The following is a 24,087-nucleotide window of genomic DNA, read 5'->3' on the forward strand; positions in this document are numbered from 1 at the left end:
ATTCTTTTAATCTTCTACCCTGGTATAACTTGATGGAGTCAGTGAAAATCAAATCAGTTGAGCAAAATCAAATAAAGAAATCAATGAAGTTACTCTGGAATGAAATTGATGTAATGAAGTGGAGAATCAGGCCTCCGACCCTAGTTGTGCTGCAGCGTGCTGTGCAATGTAGGTTAAGTGTACATTGTGAGACATAGTGCCTTTATGGAGATAGGAAAAAAAGATGCTTGGGTTGCAGAAGCAAAATTGCTGTTATTAAGGCCTTGTCTACACTAAAAATGCTTTGCTAGTATAGTTACTTTGGCAGAACCCCCTAGTGTAGATACCACATATCCTGACAGAAGGTGTTTTTTTATAAAGAGTGTGCATTCCAGGAAGTGGTGGACAAATAAATTATTTATAATGAATTATCTGATGAATTTTGACTTTCCTGTTTGCAGAGTGTCTCTCAGCAGATCACAGTATTCTTGAATTTATTGATTATTCCAAATCACTTAAAAAATTGACAATAATTCTTGACCTGTAACAGGGTTAGATAAAATTTGATCCCATTTGAGCCAGGTTTGTATTATAAGTTCCACTGGAGCTAAATCTGTTGGCATCTACAGGTCCAACAATTCCTAGAACTGACAAGGCCTAGTCTTTAAGGTGCCACAAGTACTCCTGTTTTTTTTTGCGGATACAGACTAACACGGCTGCTACTCTGAAACCTTAATTTAGTAGGCATTTTGCATTAATAAGGACAGTAGAATCGGTCCCATGCCATAATTACCATAAATGATAATGGATGTTTAGTGTGTAAGGTCCTGTGTAGAGAAAGCTTGCCCAGAGACAAACTGTTGTCAAACAAATAATAGCACCAGCAAATAGTGTGAATTCTTCCTCCCATCTCAATTTATCTTAGGACTGTTCTAATGCTGTTGTTCAGCAAGATAGTTTGAGGTCTGGTCTACACTAAAAAGTTAGGTCGACCCAGCTAAATCACTGAAGGGTATGAAAAATAACTCCCCTGAGTGATGTAGGTAAGCCAGTCTAACCCTTTGTGTAGACAGTGGAAGAATTCTTTTGTCGGCCTAGCCACCGCTTCTCAGGGAGGTGTATTACCTGTGCTGATGGGAAAAGCCCTCCTTTAGGTGTAGGTAGTGTGATGTGTCTACACTGAGAAACAAAACCCAGCAGTAATGAGTTACAGAACATTTCACTGTTAATGGGCCATACATGTGTTACTTGTAACAGCATGCCCATTCAGACTGATAGAATGTCAGATCATAGCATGTTATTTGGTAACAATAGAGGAGAGTACTTCTCACATTCCTGGTACATTCCCATACTTACAGAACTGCGGAAGAGCAAAAGCAGATCAGTGGGCCTTCAAGTATGCAATAATCAGGAAACAGCTCTCTTGTCTCTATCCTATGCCATTTAAAAGAATGATGCCAAGAGGACTGGGGATCAGTGTGGGATTGTATTGCTGATGGTCCTGACCTCCGTAGAGCCACACAAATCTCAAGTTTGGGACCCTCGATTCCCTGTCACTTGGATGAAAAGCTAACCCTGCACTCAAAGGAAGACTTCATTAGAAAACCAGCAGGCTAGATCCTGGCCCTCAGTATGGCTGCTTTGCACCTATCTGCTGATACAAAGGTGCTGCCAAGCCATTTTAGCCAGCTATCTGAATAGGGCTAGCACGTCTCACCTGCACACAGGACATGGCTAAGGAAAGGGTGTGCGGCTGTGCTTTTGCAGCCCCTATGAAAATTTGAGTATCTCTGGGACTGCTTTACCTAGTGGTGCCAGTGAGCTAAACCAGTCCCAAGGCTGGGAGAGCAGAGGCAGCATACGTTCACCTTTGTCTTACTTTCATCGGTGCCTGTACTGAGTGGAGCTGGCACCAATGCAGCAAGTGAAGGCGTGATTGTAGAGCAGGTTGGCATACCTGTGCTATGTGCTAGTTTTTGTATAGCTAGCACAGATAACAATAGTAGTGAAGAAGCAGTGGCACAGACTTCAGTGAAGATTAGCCACCTCAGTCCATACCCAGGGCCCTGGCAACCTTGTAGTGGGGTGCTTAGCCCACACTGAAGCCTGAGCCACCCCTTGTTCACTATTGTTACTTGCATGGCTAGCTAGATTAAAGCTAGCACAAGCTGCCTACCCGCAATACAGTCACACCTTCACTTACTGTGCAGATATACCCTAAACAGTCCCCTGAGACACAGAAGTAGCCTTAAAAGGGGACAATATAGCCCATAGTCACTATTTGAACTTGACCAATACACTTATTTTAAAAGCCCACTATTTTCATATTCTGAAGTATCAGACGTCACCTTTTAAATAGACGAGAAATGAAATGCTCTACATCTGGCTTAAGGCGACTCACCGAATAAGCAATTGTAAAGTGTTTGTAACAGCATGAATTACTGTGTATTTGAGAGTATGTATTTGAGAGCCACAGGACTCTTTGCTGCTTTTATGTATTTGAGAGTAAAAGCAAAATCCTTAAAGTCAATCAAATTGCCACCTATTGGATGTACACATATTTGTGATGGGCGTGAGGGTGAAAAATGAAGTCTAATTTACAAAGGAATACTAGCTTCATCAATAATGCATTGGTTGGTTGGTTGTAAAAGTCACATCCACAAAAGTGTTGATCATGATGATAATGGAAAACACTTGGCTTTTAGAATGATGGGTTGTGTTCATTGTTAGATTAATACTGCATACTTTTGAACTTTTTCCAAATGTCCCCTCAGGACCTAGGCTTGCCTCCATTGAAGTCAATGGCAAAACTCTCACTGGGCTATCCTCTCTATCCTGTTTACAATGCAGGGGCAGTGCAGAATGTAGGCCTGACTCCCCTACTAAGAGTACCTCCAGATTAGGAGGAATTTCTCAGTGGGCTCAGAGCCAGGGTAGCACAAGGAGTATGATGCAGATGTGGAAGGGCAGCAAGGAGGTAGTGTGTGCTGCACTCTGGCTATCCTTATCTGGCAAATGATCATTGGAAACTTGCCAACTCGTGCAGGCTTGAGACTCCTGAGGTTGCTCTAACCAGTACCAGATGAACAGAGAATCAGGGAACTGTAACTAGTGCTCTGATGATGGCCCCCACTTTGCTGTGCCAAGTGTAAAGCCAGTGCAGCAGAGAAACTAGGACACTGCCTTAACTGGAGCAGGATCTGGTCCTTAGAGACAACTTAGAGAGACACTTAGACTTTATTTTCCAAAATGTAAGTTTTCATTTTTAAATAGTGTTGTAAATCCCTCTGGATAGGAACCTTGGTATCACAGTGGTGGGCACACGGAAGATGCCTGTGTACAGGGATCATGTTTCCCTTTAAATCTGTACTGTGCCAAGCACCCTCCCGTGATCAATAAATAATGTATTTGTTAATTTGTATTACGGTAATTTCCATAAGCTCTGAAAAAGATCCTTGCCCCATTGTGGTAGGCATTGTAATGAATAATAAACGGAAGTTGCTAGCTCTTCTAATTGCAAAAAGAGCTGTTATAATGTAACAGTTTGGTTTTCTTTTCTTTTAGTACACAGCCGAACAAATCAAACTGAAATAATAGCTGCAAGAGAGGTGTGAGCTTCCATTCACATGTTAACATTGTGGCTATTTAGGACTTGTCTAGATTAGTGGAATTTGTACCACTATAATACATCTATGTAGATATACACATAAATCAGTGCAAACCTGTAATGTAAACACATTATGCTGGTGCAAAACAAGTTTGCCCCAGATTTCTCTAATCTAGACAATCCCTTAGATGCCCTGACTTCTAATAGCTTATTTGCTGAAGGAAACATCAGGACATGCCAGAAACTACCAGCAAATGTACTTGCTTGGTGCAGCTCAATGAATGTGCTCTAATATGGCACTAATTAGAATAGATATGCAAAGAAAAGGGATGCGAACCATATGTATTCTGTAAGCAGTGGAGAAGCAGTTAACTCCTTTTAAACAATGAAACATAGTGGGACTGCGGGATTCTATCTTTACATCAACTTTGAGGAGTTATGCGAAATAGAAGTAAAATAAATAGTGATGAGCCAATTTAATACATTTAAGTAAAATAATAATTAAAACTACTTCTGTTTTTATCCATGTTAAACTGTATAGATGTCAATTCCATAGGAAGGTTATGTAATTACATATTCTTGATCAGAATATATATGTATTTTAGCCATACATCTTTGATATCAAGAAAAGGGAATGCAGAAAAATATAGGTCATGTATATTTTTTGTCAGTTTTTTCTTGTTCTTCTCCCAGCCCCGTACTGTTTTCTCCAAACTTAACATTTTTCTTTAAAGCAAAACTTTTATCATAACAATAAAATGATGAATATGGAAATGTTTAACAAAGCCTTTCAAACCCACCTTCTCATGCTAATTTCTACTGAATGTATGTTATTTCTTGTCCCCTTTTCATGGATTATTATTATTATTATCATCCAGTAATAATAATAATATTTATTAGTACTTTTAAGACACAAGGCCAGATTATGATCCCCTTACTCTTGATGTGGCACCAGGTCCTTTTCAAGCAGTGCCAGTCAGTGGAACTACTGGTAGAATAAGGTGTTATTAAGCACTGAGGCATTAGTCTGCCCTCTTGTGCTGCACTAACCCATCTCCAGCAGCCATATTACATTGTCTATTTTCCCTTGTACATGGCAGTGTTTTGAAGCTGATTTTACATTATGAAATTTGAATCAGAAGTTTGCTGGTATTTGATTCCACTTTCCCCATAGGGAATCATGCCTGGAGCCTCACTTAAGGGAAAGACTATTTTAAATATGTAACATGCCAAACTGAACCATAGTTTGTCATCAATGTAGCTAAGAGTCTCACTTAAGAACACAGGCAGCCAGTGTTCTATCTAGCCTATGTTTACACTTAAAACGCTACAGCAAAATACTAACGTACAGGTGAGCTGGTCTGGTTTCCAGCTATGAATCTTGTCAGTTCTCAGCTGATGCCTACAGCCTTGGCAAGAACTGGCACTGGTCTGTCAGCATCATATGCCTAACTATGGCTTCACATCCCTGATGGACATAGATATGCTGATGTAACTTTTCCGGGTGGACCAGCCCCTAATGTATGTTAGCTTGTCTTCACAGATGACAGTGATCTATTAAAAATACTCAAGGGAAGGCAGTATTCCAATACCCCTCTCCCCATGTTTAAGGATATATCTTCACTGCCAAAAAATAATGTGTGTGTATGTTTTTGCAGCAAGACAATGAACAGAAATTAGTTTTTACCATAATGTAGCCAGGTGAGGTCAACCCCAGGAGTGGGGTATTAAATTCCCACTGCTGCTACTGCCAGCTCAGGTCCACCATGGTAGCAAGAGCGGGAAAGCTAATGTAAACAAGGTGTCACTGTCTGCCAGCATGTTACCCACTGTGTTGTTTGGAGCCACTCTAATAATTAATGGATTCTTTAAAAATAATATTAAAATCCATTCTGAAAATGTGCCAACATATTCTCAAGCATACGTAAGTAATGCCCACCACACCCCATTGAGATACACCGAGAGCATTTCTTTAAGAAATTGCTCTGTGGCTGAACAGATACAGTATATCTGTTCTGTACTGTGGCAGTTTCTATGGTGACTGTACTTTACTGGGGTAATGTGCAAACACCTATGTAACTTACTGGGAAATCAAACAAGACTTCTGCAGGCAGCTTGCATTTTCATGGCTTCCTCTTTGTCAGCTTTTGTAGATGTCTTGATTGGATGAGTTTGACTTTGCAGTGTGTCCCTTTTGCTTTGCTCCAATGCTTTATTGAATTGAATCTGGTTTATTTTTGCTGCGTAAAGGCTTTTGTAACAGTGTTGAGTTATGTCACTGGGACCTGGCTAGTGATCTTCAGCAGAGAAGCTATTAATGGACTGAAAATGGGCACTGTGGTTTGTGAAGCAACTGTGTGCACAAACGGTGCATTCTGCTTCACTAAGGGCAAACCCTGCTTTTGCTTGCATTGTTTTAGAGTTTCCCTGAATAGAGAACCAGTGTCATTCTGCTGTGCAAATGAGTATCATGATAACGGGAAAGGAAGGCTTTCTCCTAACACTAAATAATTGATTTTATTAGAATTACATTTAACACTTCCCCCCCCCAAATAAAGTGAAATCTAAACTCAACCCTCTTGTGTGTCTTCATTTTGATGTCATTAACTAATTGATCACATACTATTTGTTCCCCAGAGATCCCCTGCCTTCTTCAGTGAATAAGTAGTTAACCAACATTTCTTCTCATTCAATGTGTGCCCCTACCTAGTTAAGACACACCATCCAAAGTGTGCACTGAATACAAATTAATTTCCTAATGGTCATTTGGCTCCAGATGTCTTACATTGGGCCCCTGCCACCCACAAGTGAGGAACACACAATTAGCGGCCAAATGTGAGCATTTTGATTTTAAGTGACTTGCCCAGCATCAGGAAGGAACTCTGTGGCAGAGGCAGGGATTGGCTCCAGGGCAGCATTCAACTGCCTTAAACACTGAACCCTCCTTTCTCTTCCTACTATCCCCCTACTCATTCCTTGCACACCTGTGACTCTGGGTGGGGGTTTCCAGTACTGCTGGGGCTGCACCACCCCTGCTGCTTTGCTGTTGTTGCTGCTGGGGAGGAGGGAAGTGGCGTGGAGCCCTCTGCTGCAGTCCATCCGCTCGCCTGCCTCTGCTTCCGAAGACCACCTGTGGACTGCCTCCACTCAGTTGCCTCCCTCCACCTCTCCAGCCTGGGCGTATAGCAGCAGAGACCCTCCAGCCTCACAAGCACATGTGGGTACCTGTGCTGCCCCTTCCCAGACTTTCCTTTCCTGCTGTCCTTCAGTTTGCAGTGGGCTGGTGGGCCTCTCCCTCCCTTCCCCCACCCCCACTTTGCTGCTTGCTACTTGTCCTGCCCAGCCCCCATTTCATTGTTTGCAATCTGTCCAGCCCCCACACCCATTCCTGTTTATTGCCTGCCCAGGATGTCCCAGGATGTGGTATCTGCTTTCTCCAGCCTCCCCTGGCTGCTTCCCTCCTGCCTCTGTGAACCTGTGAATCTCTGTGCTGGTGAGACCCCCCACCCCCAACTTTTGTTTGTTATCCCATTCAGCGTGCGCGCGCGTACACACACACACACCCCACCCCACTTACATCTGCCCTTCACTCCCAGTGCAGCCGGGTTCCCCCCACATGCGACTCCCTTTTTTTTTTTCTTGTTTGACTAATCCTCCAGTTTCTGTTTGCACCCTCCTCCCACCACATGCAGTTCAGTGGGGTGGTGGTGAGGAACCCTTAGCCTCTGTTCTCCCCATCTCCATGTTTCTATTTATTATTGCTATTCTGCTCTCTGGTGGCTGATCCCATCACCTGACCTTGATGGTGGACCCTGACATGGCTGTGCATGAAGCTTCCGCTCCAATGGCTTTGTCTATGTGGGATGGAGCGATACTGAAGGGGGAGACCCTTGGCCACCATTGTTGCCCCACCTCAGGTTTCTCCCCCATCTGTCCCCACAGCTACCAGCACCTCTGCTAATACCATCAACGCAGTCTCCTGGTGGCTGCCTTGCTCTACGACAAAACCTACATGCAGCTGTTGGCCCAGGTGGTGGGGTCCTTGGCCATTGTGGCAATTCCAAGCTGTACAAGAAAGTTGTTTTCTGGGATCAGAGGCTTTGCCCAGGAGGTGATGGAAAAAGGCATCTCAGTTGGGTGGGGGGGCTTTACATCCCCTTTGAGTGCTTGAAGGACTTGGGGATATGGGTGGTCCTCACCTTCATCCTGCCCTTCCTCCTAAAACTGCCATTCTACTTCCCCACTCCACCCTGGGGAAGCTGGTGCCAACCATCAGCCCTCTCCTGCTGAGCTGTAAGGACCCTACCCTCTGTCACATCCCCTTGTTCCTCCATCAAGTTACCATTCAGCTGCCAGTGGTGCTCTATAGTGGAGGGAGCTTGGAGAGGTCCTTCCAGGTGCCCCTCAGGGAGCCTTATGCCAGGTCCACTACTCATCGGGGAGGCTCAGTGCTTCCTCTGCAAGGCTTCAGGGCAACCGATGATCCCACTTGGGTGCCAGTGGTGGCCTCCCATCACACCCAGCTGAGTGGGTGGGCCCCTGCTGCTGATAAAAGCTGTTGGATGAGGTCCCTGGAGGAGGGGGTAGCTAGGACATCCAGGAGCTCGGGAGAGGGTCCATCTCAGGAGGAGAGCATCTCTCCCTCTGCTGCCCCATCTCCATCCTCCTTAAATTCCAATCCTATCGCCTTTGCCCCTGGACCCACCCCCGTCAGCCAGCCAGCCAACAATACCACCATGGAGGGCTGGTACTAATTACGGGGGAAAGCTCGATAAACTTAATTCACTGGCCTAGCACCTTGCCCTCGAGAGTGGGGAGGAGGCCTCCTGTAAGACCTTTGGGGGGCCACTGCTGGACCTCAATCCATGCCCCTCAAGAAAGTCCAATGGATGGAACTGGCCAAGGAGGCTCTGGCAGCAGAGGGGGCCAATGCTGTCACCTCCTGAGGGAAGCATTAGAGGGAGGGCCCCCACCACCTTTAGACTATCTGTCTGAGTGAACGTTGAGGAGAGTGAGGCCCTGACCCTTGTAACAAGGGGGAGAACAACCCTTTGCCAGAGGGCCTCAGATGGAGTGCTGAGTCCACCACCACCTCCTCCTTCCCCAGCCTACTGCCCGGGGTGCTGCCCCTGCTCTCATTCCTGGGGCATCCCCTCCCTTTTCCACCTGCCCAGCTTGATGCCACCAAGCTGGTCCCAGCAATGGCTGGTGCTGAACAGCCAGGGTCAGAGCCTTCCAGGGCACATGCCCCCATCTTCCAAGACAGGACAGTCACTCCCAGATCAGCAGAGGGGCCCTGACTCAGTCTTCAATCTGATGCCAAGGCTGCAGGTGTCAAACTCATCCTGGCACCCAAGCCCAGTGTCATAGAAGAGCCCCCTACATCTGCCCCAATGACTTCTGTGCCTGGTGAGGTGGTGCTGCACCATGGTGGCTCAGCTGCCAGGGACCTTTATCCACCTTCCACCTCCCATGCTGTGGCTGCCCCGGAGGTTGTCCTCTTTCCTTTCTCAGGAGGTGATCCTTGGGAGGTGGTTGTATTCCCTTTCCTTGCTCCACTGGGGGCTGATGTACTCCCTCCGCCGCACCTGTGTTGGGAGCTCAGGTGGACAATGCAGTGTGGGTGATGCTGTTCAGCGTTCTGCTACCACTGAGGGAGGGGTATGTATAGTCATGCTGTCTGGCACTCACAGTTGTGAGCCACTCCAATCTCAGGTCAGACTGTCAGAAACCTGTCAGGGCAGGCACCCCCAACTGGTGGTATATTCCACCAAACCAGTACCAATTGTGCACTCCTGGATCACTATACCAGTCTTAGCATGGAGTCCCAGACAGTCCTCTTCGGCACTCAGCCTATCTTGCCACGCAGAGAAGTGGAACTTTGTGATTAAAAAGATTATTAAAACACAAAATCACACCACAGCAGGTTACTTCCAGTCCCAAAGGATCAGTCACTTACCCCAGATCAATTGGTACTCTGGATCTCACACCAAAGACAGTGCTGACAGCCAGTTCTATAAACTAACTATAGGTTTATTAGCTAAGAATGAGAGTTATTGAGAGGTTAAAGCAGGTAAAATATAATAAAAGTTTGTAGGTCCAAAATCATAGTGGTTGATATAATACACTGCTAGTTTCCCAAAAGTCTTTTCAGGGTCCCTAGATGTTTCTGGGGTGCTCCACTTTGCATTTGATATCTTCCTTGTAAGAGTCCAAACAGTCAGAGAGATACAGGATCATCCCTTGAAATCTATTTTATAGCTTCTCTAGAAAATAATCTGAACACTGTCTTTAACCATGTGGGTTTTGATGAATAGGAAATGCAGACTGAGTTTGTGAATTCCCATTGTTGAACACAAGAACCCTTGCTTTGAAGTTAGCACTCTTCTTCATTTACATTTCCAAGGCACCACTCCCGCTTGATGAATAACTTAATTACATGGATATACACAACGTAAAAGGTAATGTAATCACAAACAACAATCCTTCATTAGTTTTCATGAAGTTTACACATCAGGTACATTCTCAGCTGAACACTACCACACACTTTTGATCTAGGGTTACCTAGTTACAGGGATATACAAAATGTAATGCAATAGCAATCAACAGGTTATAGATAAGGGAATATCATTAACATTTCCTTTGAACAAAACAACACACAAGTGAATTGGCCTGATTACACTACAATACCTTTTGACACTCCTTTGGTTTCTATTAGCATGTGAGTGAATTAGCCTGCAGCCCTGTCCTGAGCTGGTACCTGGGCAGGGACACATGTCCCAGCATGTCCCTGTTGTTAGGCTGTAGGGCTGCTAAGGAGACCCAGATGAAGGACAGCTGGGAGTCTTTGGGCTTGATTGAGGCTATGGAGCGCTCTGTCTCAAACGCTTTGTGGGATGAGCTGTGCCAGTTCCTGGCAGACACATGTAGCTCCAGGGGAAGGTGCAATTTGCTCTCCAGTGGTGGGGAGACTTCAGTTTCATCCTCCAAGCTGGGAGGGCCTTGATGGGGGAAGGCAAAAGGGCCAGGAAACAGGACGCCAGGTCACAGTCTACCAGTGGGCCTGCAGCTTCCACGATTCCCTGATCGCCTTTGGGATCAAATCAACCATGGATTGCTGTGTGGCTCAATGAGGGCAGGTGGCACTCCTGGCCATGAGGATCCTCTACCTTGCCAATGAAACCCACCTCCTTTGCATCACTTAACATCAGAGGCTGTAGGGTGAGTTTCCACAGGTGCCAGGTACTCTGTGATCTTCTTGCAGGAGACTTTCACCAATCCAGCTACCAAAGCCAGCTGGAGGCTGAAAAGGGGAGATGGGATGTACTTCAAACACCTCACTGAGGTTTTGGTATGGGGGTTAGCCACCCTGTTTTCCCCAGACCTACAGCCCAAGGTGCTGGGGGCTGCCAAGGCCATGCCAGGATGCCTGCTGCACCTCTGGGTCTGTGTGGAGGGGCTGACTCTCGACCTGGTTACCCTGATATCAGGCCTGGAGTGGGTGCACTTCCATGGGTAGGTGTCTGCCTTCCTTGGCACTTTGGATCAGCCCCACCTGAACAGACTTGGCCCTTCAATAGGTTTGGTGGAGGGGTGGCTGGGCCAAATTTGAGTGGTGGTGGGGGCAGTACACTGAAGTTTTGCCCTGCCTGCATGCTGGAGTGACAGCCAACAGGCCAGGGCAAGGAGCAGGCTCGCTTTCCAACCTCACCCTCCAGGCGTCCCCCTCCTGGAGGCAGATCCCAACCCTCATCCCACCGGGGTCACCCACACTGCAGACAGGGCCCAATCTCCCATCCAGGGCCTCGCACCCTAAGGAAGGTTGCGGGGGGGAATCTCCATAGTGCACAGGGCCCTAAAAGTCTTTAATTTGGCCATGGTGCTTGACCTTATGCTCCTCCAGTTGAAAACTTGGCCATGATATGTTATTTCTGCATGGGATCTTGCATACGTAAATGCAGTTGTTAGAATTACAGGGCCTGGCTCATCGTTTACACCAGTGCAAAGTGGGTAATGTTTTGAGTGAATTGGCTGTACAGTGCATGTAGTGGCTGAGGAGTGAAAACATTATCTAAAGTTGTATCTGTCCTGTCCATTTAACTTGAAGAATACTGAATGTTAATTAAGATATGAATGTTTCGGGAGCACCTCTGGGATCTCTCCACTTTTCTCTTTATTCCCCTCCACTTCAAAGACAGTTCTCTTCTTTGGAGTGAGTCTGTCGCTGCCCCTCCTGGGTCAGAGAGAGAGTAACTACAGAGAAAAGTGAGCCTCCTGCTTCCTCAGAAGAGCAATGTGCCCAGCATGCTGTAAGAAAATAAAGGACTGAGCTATGTGATGTGGTTGGTTTGGCTGGCTTCTACTGGTATTGCTTGTCAGTTTTTTTTTTAAAAGTGCTCCTGGCATAATTGAAAAACAGAGGAGTTATCATTGCCTTTCACCCCAGTTATATGAAAACTAGTACAGGCACACGTGGAAGAAATGTATTTACAACTGTGAAAATGTGCTAAGAGGAGAAAGCTGCATTCAATTAATCAGTTAGAGTTACCACTGTTTCTGAGAAGGGAAACACCATTAAAATCAAGATACTCACTTTGAATTAATAGTATCAGTGGCATTAATTCCTTAGGCAGCATTTCTGCATCAGAAAATTGTATTATCTGTTTTGTTTTCCAGTTATTTGACTAAGCTGTATATGGCAACTGCTAGATTATTTTCATAAAGCTGAATTTATGTAATTGCCTGTGATTTTCAAGACATGCAGGACGCCATCAGTGTTGTAATTGTGTGTGTGTGTGTGTGTGTGTGCAGTGTTGTCGTAGCCATGAGAGTCCCAGGATATTAGAGAGACAAGGTGGGTGAGGTAATATCTTTTATTGGACCATCTGCTGTTTGTTGGTGAGAGAGACAAACTTACAAGCCACACAGTGCATGTGTGAGAGAGATATACACACATGCCCTCCTCTGGATGGAACTGGAAATACTCAACTGTGTGGCACCAATACTGGTAGAGTTACAGCCCCCTAAGCCTGGTCTACACTTAAAAAATTATCAACCCAACTATGTTGCTCAGAGCTATGAAAAATTTTGCCTCCTGAGTACGGTAGTCAGGTCAACCCAACCCCTGATATAGATGTGGTTAGCTCAACGGAAGCATTCTTCCATTGACCTAGATACTGCCTCTTGGAGAGGTGAATTAACTGCATTGATTGGAAAAACCCTTTCCATTGATGTAGGAAGTATCTACACTACAGCAGCACAGCTGCAGTGACATAACTGTGCCTTAAGAGAAGTGCCTATGGATGTGCTTTTTGAACAGAAGTGTCTGTTTTATCCTTGCTGTTACTTTAATGTCCCAGGTGGCAGAGGCGGATTATGGTTTTGTAGGGCCCTGGGCCAGAGCAAGTGGGGGCCCCTCACCATCCCTTCTGCCTGCAGTCCCCCCAACTCCCCACCCGGCACTCCTGCCGGGTAGCAGGGTAAGGGTGCGGAGACTTCTCCTGCTCCCTGTCAGGTGCGCTGGGCCAGCGGAGCAGGGCAAGCCCCCGCACCCTGACCCTGCTCCTCAGTAGGAGTGCCGGGTGGGTGGAACAGCTCGGTGTGCAGGGGCACCCATTTTTCCAAAGCCCCCCAGTTGGCCAGGGCCCTGTTGGGCATGGGCTCTGTTGGCCCAGTGGCTAATCCGCCACTACCAGGTGGTGACAATGTTGAGCATCATGACAATTATGAAGTACTAAGTGACCAAACATTTGGTAAAGTGTCAAACACTCTGCCTTAGATTCAACTCATTTGCTTGCTCGGTTCTATGAAAATTCTCCATTGTTTGTGAAAGCAGCTATTTAGCATTTAAAATATTTGACATTAAAATTAAACACTAAATTATATTTCTTAGCATTCTGTCTTGTAAACGGACTTGTCAAGCTTTGGTATCTCGGTTGGTTTGTTGTTTTGTTTGTTGAAATCCAGAAATATTCATGGAGCATAAAAAATTATGTTGCTAGGTTTTTTTCATGGTGTCAGCTGAATGTCCAAAACTCCAAATAATTTTGTAGCTATATATAATTATGACTATATTATTTAGAATTATTTGAATTTCAAAAATTGTACGATTTTAGTCCTTTTTTTCTGTTTGGAAGATGGTTTATGAAACAGTTTGTGTTATTAAATGTATTAATTATTCAAATGTGTGTTCTAAACTTTCACCTTTAGGTTGCTCATGAATTGATCACTTTGGTTATTTGCTTTTTGTGGTGTATGATTGGTCATCACCTAAATCATATGGACTTGTTTCTGCTCCCTGATTGGACTACTGAAGGTTTTTTTTGTTTTGTTTTTGTTTAACAAAAAATATATGTGCAAGTAATACATAGCTAATGCTCTTTTTTGGATGAGAATATCCTGGGTCTCTTGTGATTATGGACATTCATGTGGGGTGAGATTGGTTTGTTGTGGTCTGCAGGATCAGAGTAAGGCTCTCCACTCTACTTAAGCCCCTGTATAGGCTGAACAGAGAAAGACGAATGAATGAAGATGAATGCTGGAGAGAAGGCCACAGTAGGGATAGCCCAGGTGACCCAATCCTCAAGTGACTTGAGCAGAGTGGCTGTGGCTAGCGTAGTAGACTTGCACATTGGCCTTGGGTTGTGAGGTGAATTTAATCTCTTCCACATGCCACTTGCATAGAGGCCAATGCTTATGCTCTGTGTGGATGGAGTGGATTTCACCCACTGGTTTCCATTGGGCAGCATGTGGGTGCAGTGATTTGCTCACGTAGATCTGATTGCCAAATTGGGAATAAACTTTGTAAAAATATCTTGCAATAAAATATTATATATAAATGTAAGCTAATAATAGGCATTCATGCCTAGATCATAAAATATATTCCAATTAGACAAAAGAGGTATTAATAAAATAATGTGGATTCATGTAACAAAGTTAGGTTTAGATGAGCTACAATGGCTTGGAAAATAGATTCTAATGTCTTCTTAATTACATACCATAAAATGCTTTTACAGGGGAGCTATTGCACAAGTACACAGTGACATTAACTGCATTCCTGCAATTGTAATGCAAAACATCAGTCCCAAACCTTGTTATGAATGACCTCTCTTTTCTTTTAGAGAGATAATGGTCTCATCATGTCCCTGGTGTGGTAAGGAGAGAAACTCCATCTGTAAGAGGGAAAGTTGGACTGAAAATTAGCTGCAGGCCTTGAACTAGCAGTCTCCACTAATCTCCTTGATTTATTAAGGCAGAATTTAGGATCATCTACAGTATGAAAAATCAAGTAAAAGTAAGTACAGTTACAAAATGGAAGCATATACAAGTCTTAAGAATTAGGCTTAAGATGCTTGGCATTTCAGGGTCTGGTAACACTGAGCGGTATTTTGGTTGCACTGTGAAGATTGATACTGGTAGGACAGGATGGGTCATGGTTCAAAACAAATATTTCAGTACTGTGTTTTCTAAACAAAATATAAATACAGAGCTCGCAGTGAGCAAACTCCCCACATCACAAAGCAGTGTGTATGCACCCGTGAGCAGGAAAAGTTATGTCAGTCAGGGATCGAGTTTCCTTTGAAAGTTTCCAAGAAGGTTATTTATAAATAATGAGACAAATGATTATGAAAAATACCTTTGTCATTTAAAGTAGGGGCCTATCTATTGGGAGACCATAGTTCAGATTTAACAGTGAATATGATTTTTGTGTATATATGCTTGACCTGGCCTACATTTTATTGTAGCACAGCAGCTTATGTTGTTCTTATGAGTTTCCATTTCTATATTTTGTTTCTGAAAAATGTCCCACAGAGTGAGATTAGGACTCAAACTGTGTTCACTCCTCATTGCTGTTACATCCACATTAGGTATCAAAACTAGGCCCTGATCCTAATGTAATAATGTGGAAAAATCTGTGCAAAATTCTAGAATCACTCTGGTTTGTAATATTGAGACCTAATGCAAATTAATTTTTCTCCACAAAATTAACAGGACACAGAATCATAGAAGAATAGGACTAGAAAGGACCAGCCATTCAAAACTTTGGGGTGTGAGGAAATAAAAGCTGAGTGTACAATTTATAGTGAATGATTTATTAGATAAATTGAACTTCTCTTGCTTTTGTGAACTGCAAGTAACATACTTTTTGAAAAATGATTCATTATTTAGAATTGCATAATTTCTATGAAAAATTATTGGTGTGTAGTTTTGACTGTGAGCAGTTGATTAAGAGTGCTGGACATCTAAAATTCAGGCTGTGTTGGTTAATTTTTTTATTATGATTTTCCATGATATTGTTTCTGTTCATTTTATGAGGTCCTGATTCAGTGTTTAAAATTAAGCACCTGCCTGTGTGTTCTTTTGAATCGGGGCATGAATGAGCAGAACCTTTACAACTGGTCTTAGGAAAAGAGTAAGCAAAGAGAGCAGTCTTGGGGAATCAATGGGATTACTCTTGTGAGTAATGTCAAATGCATAAGTAAAGATTTGCTGGATCTGCCCTATAGCTGTTCAAAAAATAGCAGCATATAATCAAGATGACTGCTGTTCACGAAGCAATGCTTCCACTTTTCTCTCCTTTACTTTCCCTTTTTGAATGGGATGGGATGTAGGTGGGTAAAATGATGTTTTTTGGCAAAGGAAATAAGAAACTTGACACTGATGATTCTGAATAAGCACTACTCACAAGAGGAGGAGAAACCTGTAAGAATTGCCCCACCCCCAACTAAAAAGCAGCAGATTCCAGGGAGGAAGAGAGAAATACCTTGAGGACATGGTGATGAGAGTTAGGGAGACTGGGCGGGGGTGGGGGAGGGAGAAGTAGGGGATAAAATGGACAAGAGGGAAAATAGGAAGAGAGATGAGAGAAGAGAATAGAGAGCAAGGGCAGAGGGATGGGGAAGCAGCCCTTGTCAGTCCCTTTGATGGAAGCAGCCCTTGTCAGTCACTGTGAGAGGAAGAAAACTGACTGCAGAGGTCTGAGTCACCTCAGCTAGGACAGCCAAGGTAGGAAATACATTGGAGCAGACTGGTTCCACCTAGGATACTGGGAGGCACTGCCTCAACATAGCCAAACCATAGCTTTTGCTTTATTTTTGTTTGTGGTAAACTTTAAAATACAGAAGATTTTTTTTACTCCCTTGTTCCCCTCATGGACAACACAGGAGTGAGTAGTTTATGATCATTAGTTACTGAGCTCCTTGACAAATTAGAAGCAGCTTTGGAAAGGGGGTTTTAGTGGAGGAAAATTTCCCCAGCTCTTTCTTCACCTGATATGTACTGTATGACAGAGAGGCTGGTGCAAAGTGTTCTTTAGGATTGAGAGGCCCAAGAAAGAGACTAATTATAAGGTTTACAGGGACAGGCATCCGCAGGTACGTTTCAGGAATTGGAGTTATGTAATAGAACAGTTTTTCCCTCTGTGCAGCTCCGGAGTGGTTCTTTCTGCTTCTTTCTTTTTTTCTGGGTCTTAAGATAAAATCTTTGAATGGCCCTGATCTATGCTATCTGTTGCCTGGAGATTAATGATTCCACAGAGTACATGGTAATGCAGATGAAGATAACATACATTGTATGGTATCTTTAAACTGCAGTAACTGGCTGTGATGCAGGTGATCAGTGTCTTGTATCTATAGAAGTGGGCATCATAAAAGTCTTTCCTTTCCCTAACAATTGCCCTTAAAATGACAAATTAAATGAGCTCTGTGAGTATAGTCTTGCAAAGGAATTTTGCTAAAGGCTTCCACTTCATCTTTAAGTCAGGACATTGTGCTAAAGTATTTCAGCACTCTGAACTCTGCAGTGCTGAAGCATGATAGGACAGTAAAAGACTTAACGCTGAATTTCCTTTTCTTTGTATTTTTCAGTCAGATCCTTAATATTGCCTTAATGTGTGTTTTAAATATTTGGCTAAGTAGCATATGCCTCTATGCATGTTGTATTCCTCACATTCGTTTATCAGTTTCCCTCAATCTGTCTTTCTGGAGATGAGTTTAGGGGGGTTTAATGAGAAGTTTTTGCACCCCTTCTCCCCGTCCCCCCATTTTTTTTAAGATTGGGGATGGCTGAATTTCCTCATCCCCACCCCCCTACTAATCCCTACGGAAAAGCTTCCATTTCACTTGGCAAAAACAGATTAGTTTAACTCTTGCATTAACCCCATTAACAATGTTTTTTTTAATTAGTGTTGATTAGCTGGAGTAAAGTTTGGATTTAGTAACGTCATGAAGAGACAGGGAATTTACTGCAGCTTCTTGCCTGCACCTATCTCCTTCTCCAGCCACTATACGCTGCTCCTCCGTCTTCCTGCTCAGGCCCCCATCCAGCCAAGCAGGTAAGCACAGTAATATGTAATGGCTTGTGAAGCTTAATTTTGGCCCCATGACTGGAATGCTAGTCAATGATATTTGGAATGGTGAGTTAGACTGACACAAACGGAGGGATTTTCTAAAACACCTAAATGACTTTCAATGAAACTTGTACTCCTAACTCACTTAAGTGATTTTGAAAATTCCACCTGTATTCTTAGATACCAGCCCATTTAATGATTTCATTAGCCTCTAAGGCCTGATCCTGTGAGATGCTGAGGAGTGATAGCTTCCGCTGACTCTGAATTGGGAGTACTTAGCTCCTCTCAGGACTGGGGCCCTTACACTCTGCCTCTTATTTCCTAGCAGGATAAATGCCTTTCAATGGATATGTATGAATGAACTGATGACCCCATAAAATAGTCAGTGAGTGAAACGCATTCCTTTTTTGCTGCAGGGAGTGCATTACATTGGTTTCTTGACTTTCAAGCTATTGCCAAAATCTCAGCTGTTCTAATATGCTTTTTTTGAAAGTTGTTAATCTGAATTTCAAAAGAAAAGAGAGACCATTCCTGTTTTGGGCCCCAAGGTTTGGATTTCTCTCCCTGTTGACATGCACCTCAGTGCTTCACACTCTACCTTTAATCTTCTCCCCCTACAAACATTTTTAGTATGACTGCTCTTGGGCCCCATATTTATTACCGGTCCCTCCCACCACACTTTTGTCTCTTTAATGGGCTAACAGTTCACACACGCCCATGTCTGATTCATTTTGACTTTTAAGATGGTGTTCGTTTAAACTATGGATTTACTTGTATTTTTTGTGTGTGGTTTTAATCATATTGAACATGTGTTTCTGAGCACCCTGGTGGGATGCACTTTTGAATATAAAAATAGATAATAATTCTTATACAAGGGAGCTTTCTACAAGCATCATACCAATTCCATAGTCTATTTAATTGCATTTTTATATTTTGATTTCTAATACAAAATCTCCGGATTTGAGTAGCCCATACGTTGTATGGAGTTTCCCCTCTCGGCAACAAGATTGTTTTTACTTTCATTTGTTTTGCATTCCAGATTTGTTTCCCTTTTGTTCTTTAATTGTGGTGATGCATTTTGGTTTAATTAAAGTGTTATGAAAAACACAATTCAATTATTTTATTCCATTCAAACACCCTTCAAGCATCTTGCAAACAGATAAGAAAATGCATTGTTACTAAAATATAGTGTTTAAATTACCTCTGACTCTCCCCTCCACCCAGCCTCAATATGAAATAAATGAATAATACACAGAGTTGTGGGTAGAATATTTTTATTACACTTTAATATATGGAAAGGAATAACTCACAAGTAAAATGAAAGTTCTCCAAAACTCTACATGCTAAAGGCAATAGAAAATATGGCATTTTATCTCTATATTGACTTAGTTTGTCTTATTTTAAATTAGCCTGTATTGTGTGGCATAATAACAGTATATGTTAGAAATTGAATGCCATGTAATATGACATGGCCCTGCTTTATATAAACAAGTAGCAATAAACAAAGTAGTGTTATTAGAATTTGTGATACAGTACTAGGCAAACTTCAGATTTATGATTAAAATATTAGATTTCTGTTTCACTTGTAGTACATATAACTCAAATTTATTTCATTTTCTATGGACCCTTTTCCCAGAAATCACATATCTGTATCAAAACTAAATAAAATGAATCAGACATAAAAGCACTGCAATGAATGGCTATTTTCCTGTTGAGTGACAAATTGGAGTCAGGTTACAGGTTGCACTTCCCAAATGCCTGTGGATGAAACAAAGGAAAAAGTGAGTCTTATCTTTCTTTACTTGTTTCAGACTAATGGCCTGATCCTGCAAGATGACTTCAGTGGGAGCTGAGAGTCCTCAGCACCATACAAAAGGCACTCGGCATTTTGCAGGATCGGGCCCTAAGAAGCCTGTGATCCTTATTCCCATGAGTAGTCCCATTAAAGACCACCAGCATTCGTAACAGTGGCATGACTGTTCTATGGGCCTCATCCAGGGTTCACTGAACGCATTAAAAAGAATCTCTCACTGATTTCAGTAGGCTCTGGATTTGACCCAAAGTGCCCACTTTTGCAGTCTTATTGCAGCAAAACTCCCATTAATTTAATGGTAGCTTTGCTTGAGTAAGGACTACAGGAGTGAGCCCTAAGCAATGCATTTCTTTAAGAAGGAACCTCTAACAAATTCATATTGATTCTTGTAATTGAATAAATAGGCGTGTGCTAAATATTGTTACTCCCGTGACAAGACATTAAAATAAATGTATTAACATGAGACAAACATTCAGCTACTGTATCTGAGTAAATATTATGTAAATTATTACACATTACTATTAAAAAGCATTTTTCTACCCTTAGAATTTCACAATTAACCTGTTTGTTAATACCAGGTACTTACTATGCTTTCATTTTTTCCCCCACATGCCTCCCAATGATGCTTTGTAGAGTGAGTGGTGGAGTACCTCAGTCGCCCCATTTTCCCATGCCCTATGCCTCTTTAGTTCCAGTTCTCAAAGAAGTATATGCATAGGAAAAAGGAACAACGAGCAGAATCAAAAGAAATCCAACAGCTGGCAAGGAAACCTAAAGTGTAAACATATATATGTTAATGAGAATAAAAATCAGTAATTACCCTTGAAACAGTATCTGTTTTCTTGAAATATCCCCCAATGGATACAGGTTAGAACAGTGGTTAAAACACAAGAAAGTGGTGACTATATCAAGCATCAATATTGTTTTAACAGTATTCAGTATATAGAAAATGAATCAATTTAAGTTAGCTATCTTTAAGAGGAAATAAGATATGGAGTCTGCAGAAGGAAAAAGTCAATAACAATTTCTCCACAAATCATCTAAAGATGGATTTCAGGTCATTAACAAGATAGCATTCTGATTAACATTGTACAATAATTCTGACTTCATGCTAAAGTTTTGTTTGATTTTACAAAGCCATTAGACCAGTATCACAAACACAAGAGAGTTAGAAAAAAACGTTGTATGTAAACTGCAAAGTACTGTAAAGCCTTCTCTTCAAACAACAAATAAGACTTACCTGATTAGCCCTCTGAAGCTCTGCCTGCATCAACTTCATTTTCATCAGCATTTATGCCTTGCTCAAGACCTTGAAGAAGTATGGACAATACAGTGTAGCTGTTTTCATAAGTGATAATCAGCTTGCCCCTTGCCAAGGACTCTGGTGCACCTGCAGGTGGGGTGCACAAAAGCATTGCTTAGTAAAAGTGCTGAAAACTTGGAAAGGATCACTTGTGGGCCAGGGGAGGTATGTAAGGGAGTGCAACTGACAAAAGGAATGATTAGAAGAGATGGCCTGAAATGTGCTGTGAGGATGAGAAGTTATCGCCTGTTTTTTTTCTTTCACATACGTCAATGGGTTAGAAAATGTAAACCTGGGAGAGAACTTCTCGTTCTGGAAAGTTGCACTTCATTTTTTCCCCCGTGTCTTTTTTTTTTTTTTAAATCTCTATCAATGTCCTTCACTGCAAACATGGCTTTAGTGAGGAGATATCAAGGTCTGTGTACAAGGCTTTTCCCTGCTTATCCAGGCACCAGCGAGGCTCCCCTACTGGGTACCAAGGCTGAGAATTCTCTTTCACCATATTTAATCCTTATTGCTAACAAATGCTTTAACCATTTGCTTTCTAGCTGCTGCTTTTCCTTCAGCATGTTCCAACACTTTCTTGATCTTTTTACTCCATCAACTCTTTCCTAAATGTGCCATATTATGGACATATGATGAAATAGATCTTCTTGCAGTTAGAGGAAGGCTGGGTGAACTACTGTAATTCAAAATGGATCAGAATGCCACAGCATCTGCAGTTTTCCTCACATACTAAGTAACCACAATACTAATTGTTATGTGCTGCTGAGGATTGACTGCTGTAGCTCACTGAGAGGCACTGTTTCAGCTGCTGAGGATTTGTTGATATTCATAACAGAGCGGGACTTTTCACTTGTGCACATGAATAACAATTCAGATGAAAGGTCCACAGTGAAGTCAATAGGTCTGCTCACTTTTGAGTAGAGTTATTCGTGTGCCTAAGTGTTTGCAGGATCAGGACCTTAAGCTTGCGATTTATAAAGGGTACTGGATGTTTGTGTAACCCACACACCTCTTAGGTGTGGTGTTCTGTCACCTCTAGTGGCATCAAGACAACTTAGCGAGAGAAAGTTAAATGAGCCTGCTCTAGAGCGTTAGCTAAGAGCCAACTTGTTTTTAGCTCATGCCATATAGGCTCATGCACTAAGCTCCAGAGGTCCCAGGTTCAATCCTCCCCTCTGATGAACAGGATCTGTGGGCATTACATTTGTATATCAGGGAAGTACCTAATGCATCTAACCTATAGCTCTTTTCTCTTTGGGTTAGATTCTGCAATTTTTGCTCAAACAAAGCTCCCATTACTTCAATTGCAAAGCACTAGGCCCTTTGTTAGTGTGTTTTGCCCAGGAAGGTAAGTATATTTTACAATTTGAAGCAATGTTTTAGCATGAGCCACTATTTTTTTCCACCCCAGAAATATTAAAAAGTCCCAATCTTTTGTGATCTCTGGGCTCAGTTACTGCACAGCACTCTGGTCGGGGTTTCCCTTGAAAGCTACATAGGCTGCAGCTAGTGCAGCATAACTCTCTAATGTCTCTAAGGCCTAATTATGTGAGTGCTTTATGAGCAGCTTGGTGGTCTCTAGTTCAGTGAGTGCACTTCAAAGTCCGACAAAGCCACATGCATGTACTTAGCTTCATGCATACAAGTAGACCTGTAAGGTTAAGCATGTGCATAAGTCTTTGTAGGATCATAGCCTTAAAAACAAAAACCTACTATCTAGTATCAGTATATCTGAGGGAATGTCTACTGTTCTAACCCCCATCATGGCACCTAAAGTCAGTGAGGCTAGAATTGCTGATGATCCCATGATATATTCTCCAGAGGGCAGAAGGCAGAGCACATACAGCTTTGGAATGCTTGGCTCAGCTTTATGCCAGAGCTCATCTGTGAGCTGAGGTCTTTCATGGCATGGAGGAAGACACTTTTATTTCACTTCTGGTGTGTGTGTTGATAAGGGTTTATTTATGGGTAAAGGGATATTTTTTGCTTGGGAAGTGTGTTTTATTTTTATTATGACGTGCTTTACACTGTCCTCCTGTAGATTTTGTCTGAAACCACATTGCCATGTAACCCTTGTGGTTTTAAGGTGTTTTGGAGGGTTATCAGCATGAGCGCACATAAATACAATGTTGTGTATGTTATGAGGGAAAAGGAGCTTTTGTTTTTTTGTTTTCCAAATCCATGCTGAATGTTGCTGTGCTGCTTTCCAAATAGTTCGTGAGACATTCATCGCTAGGTTACTGGTTCTAGCTTCAGGAAATACTGCACAATCACAAGTGCGGGTAACAATTTCTAACACAAGTACATGGATGGATTGTGCTTTGAGGGTATGGAGGGCTGACACAAGGCCCTCTGCACCACATAAGCCCTGCAGTGAGGTTGTGCTGGTGAGGAATAGGCAAACTGTCTATGATGTGATTGTTTCCTGTATTCCGTGGAGGGGAATTCCATGCCAATTTCAAATAAGTTGGTGCATAGTGGATATTGTAGGGCAGGCTGAGGCAATACTGTGGGATCTGCAGTTACACAGACCTAATAACTCTGTCTGGAGGGTATAGAACAGCAATACCCATTATTCCACCTATATTCTAGAACAGTGAAGAGCAGAACAACATTTTCCCTGGCCTTATTGAATGTGTGAATCCTATCTCCCTCAGTCCCCATGGAGATCCCCTTACATAGCCCAATTACTAGGAGGTTAGTTGAGCGGGAGGGTACATTTCACCTTAATGAAACTATCTTTTAAAAATAACCTGTATTGCCTTATTTAACAAGAGATTATTCAGTAGCCTACCATATTCTCATACTGGTAGGCTCATGATAAGTTCCAATCTAATCTCCAACATTATCTTTGAATAGTCCAATGTTCTAAATAGCTGCAAATGGGGAACAGGAATTATTCCCTAGTTAATATGTGAACCCTCCCTTTTGATGTTGCCTGATAGCAGTTGTTAAATTTATTTATTTGCAATGCATTCAAATGCCGTCAATGAGTGGATTAGTGCTGGCTATCTTAAATATTTGGTGCTGCA

General features: G+C 42.7%; 2 long non-coding RNA genes across 2 annotated transcripts in view; one reads left to right on the forward strand and one right to left on the reverse strand.

Annotated features, from left to right (window-relative positions):
* The window catches only part of LOC120369182, a 78,514-nt gene that overhangs the window by 4,087 nt on the left and 50,340 nt on the right, over window positions 1-24,087 (forward strand). Inside the window, exons 3-4 of the long non-coding RNA XR_005582989.1 lie at window positions 14,707-14,879; window positions 17,770-17,918. This is a non-coding gene — a long non-coding RNA (uncharacterized LOC120369182). The remainder of the gene's footprint in view (window positions 1-14,706; window positions 14,880-17,769; window positions 17,919-24,087) is intronic.
* On the reverse strand, window positions 19,191-21,263 carry LOC120369180. Its single transcript, XR_005582988.1, has 2 exons — window positions 20,987-21,263; window positions 19,191-20,517 (listed from the first exon to the last, which is right to left on the reverse strand). It is a non-coding gene; the product is annotated as an uncharacterized LOC120369180 (long non-coding RNA).

Source organism: Mauremys reevesii, linkage group 7 (genome assembly GCF_016161935.1).
Source record: "Mauremys reevesii isolate NIE-2019 linkage group 7, ASM1616193v1, whole genome shotgun sequence".
NCBI lineage: Eukaryota > Metazoa > Chordata > Testudines > Geoemydidae > Mauremys > Mauremys reevesii.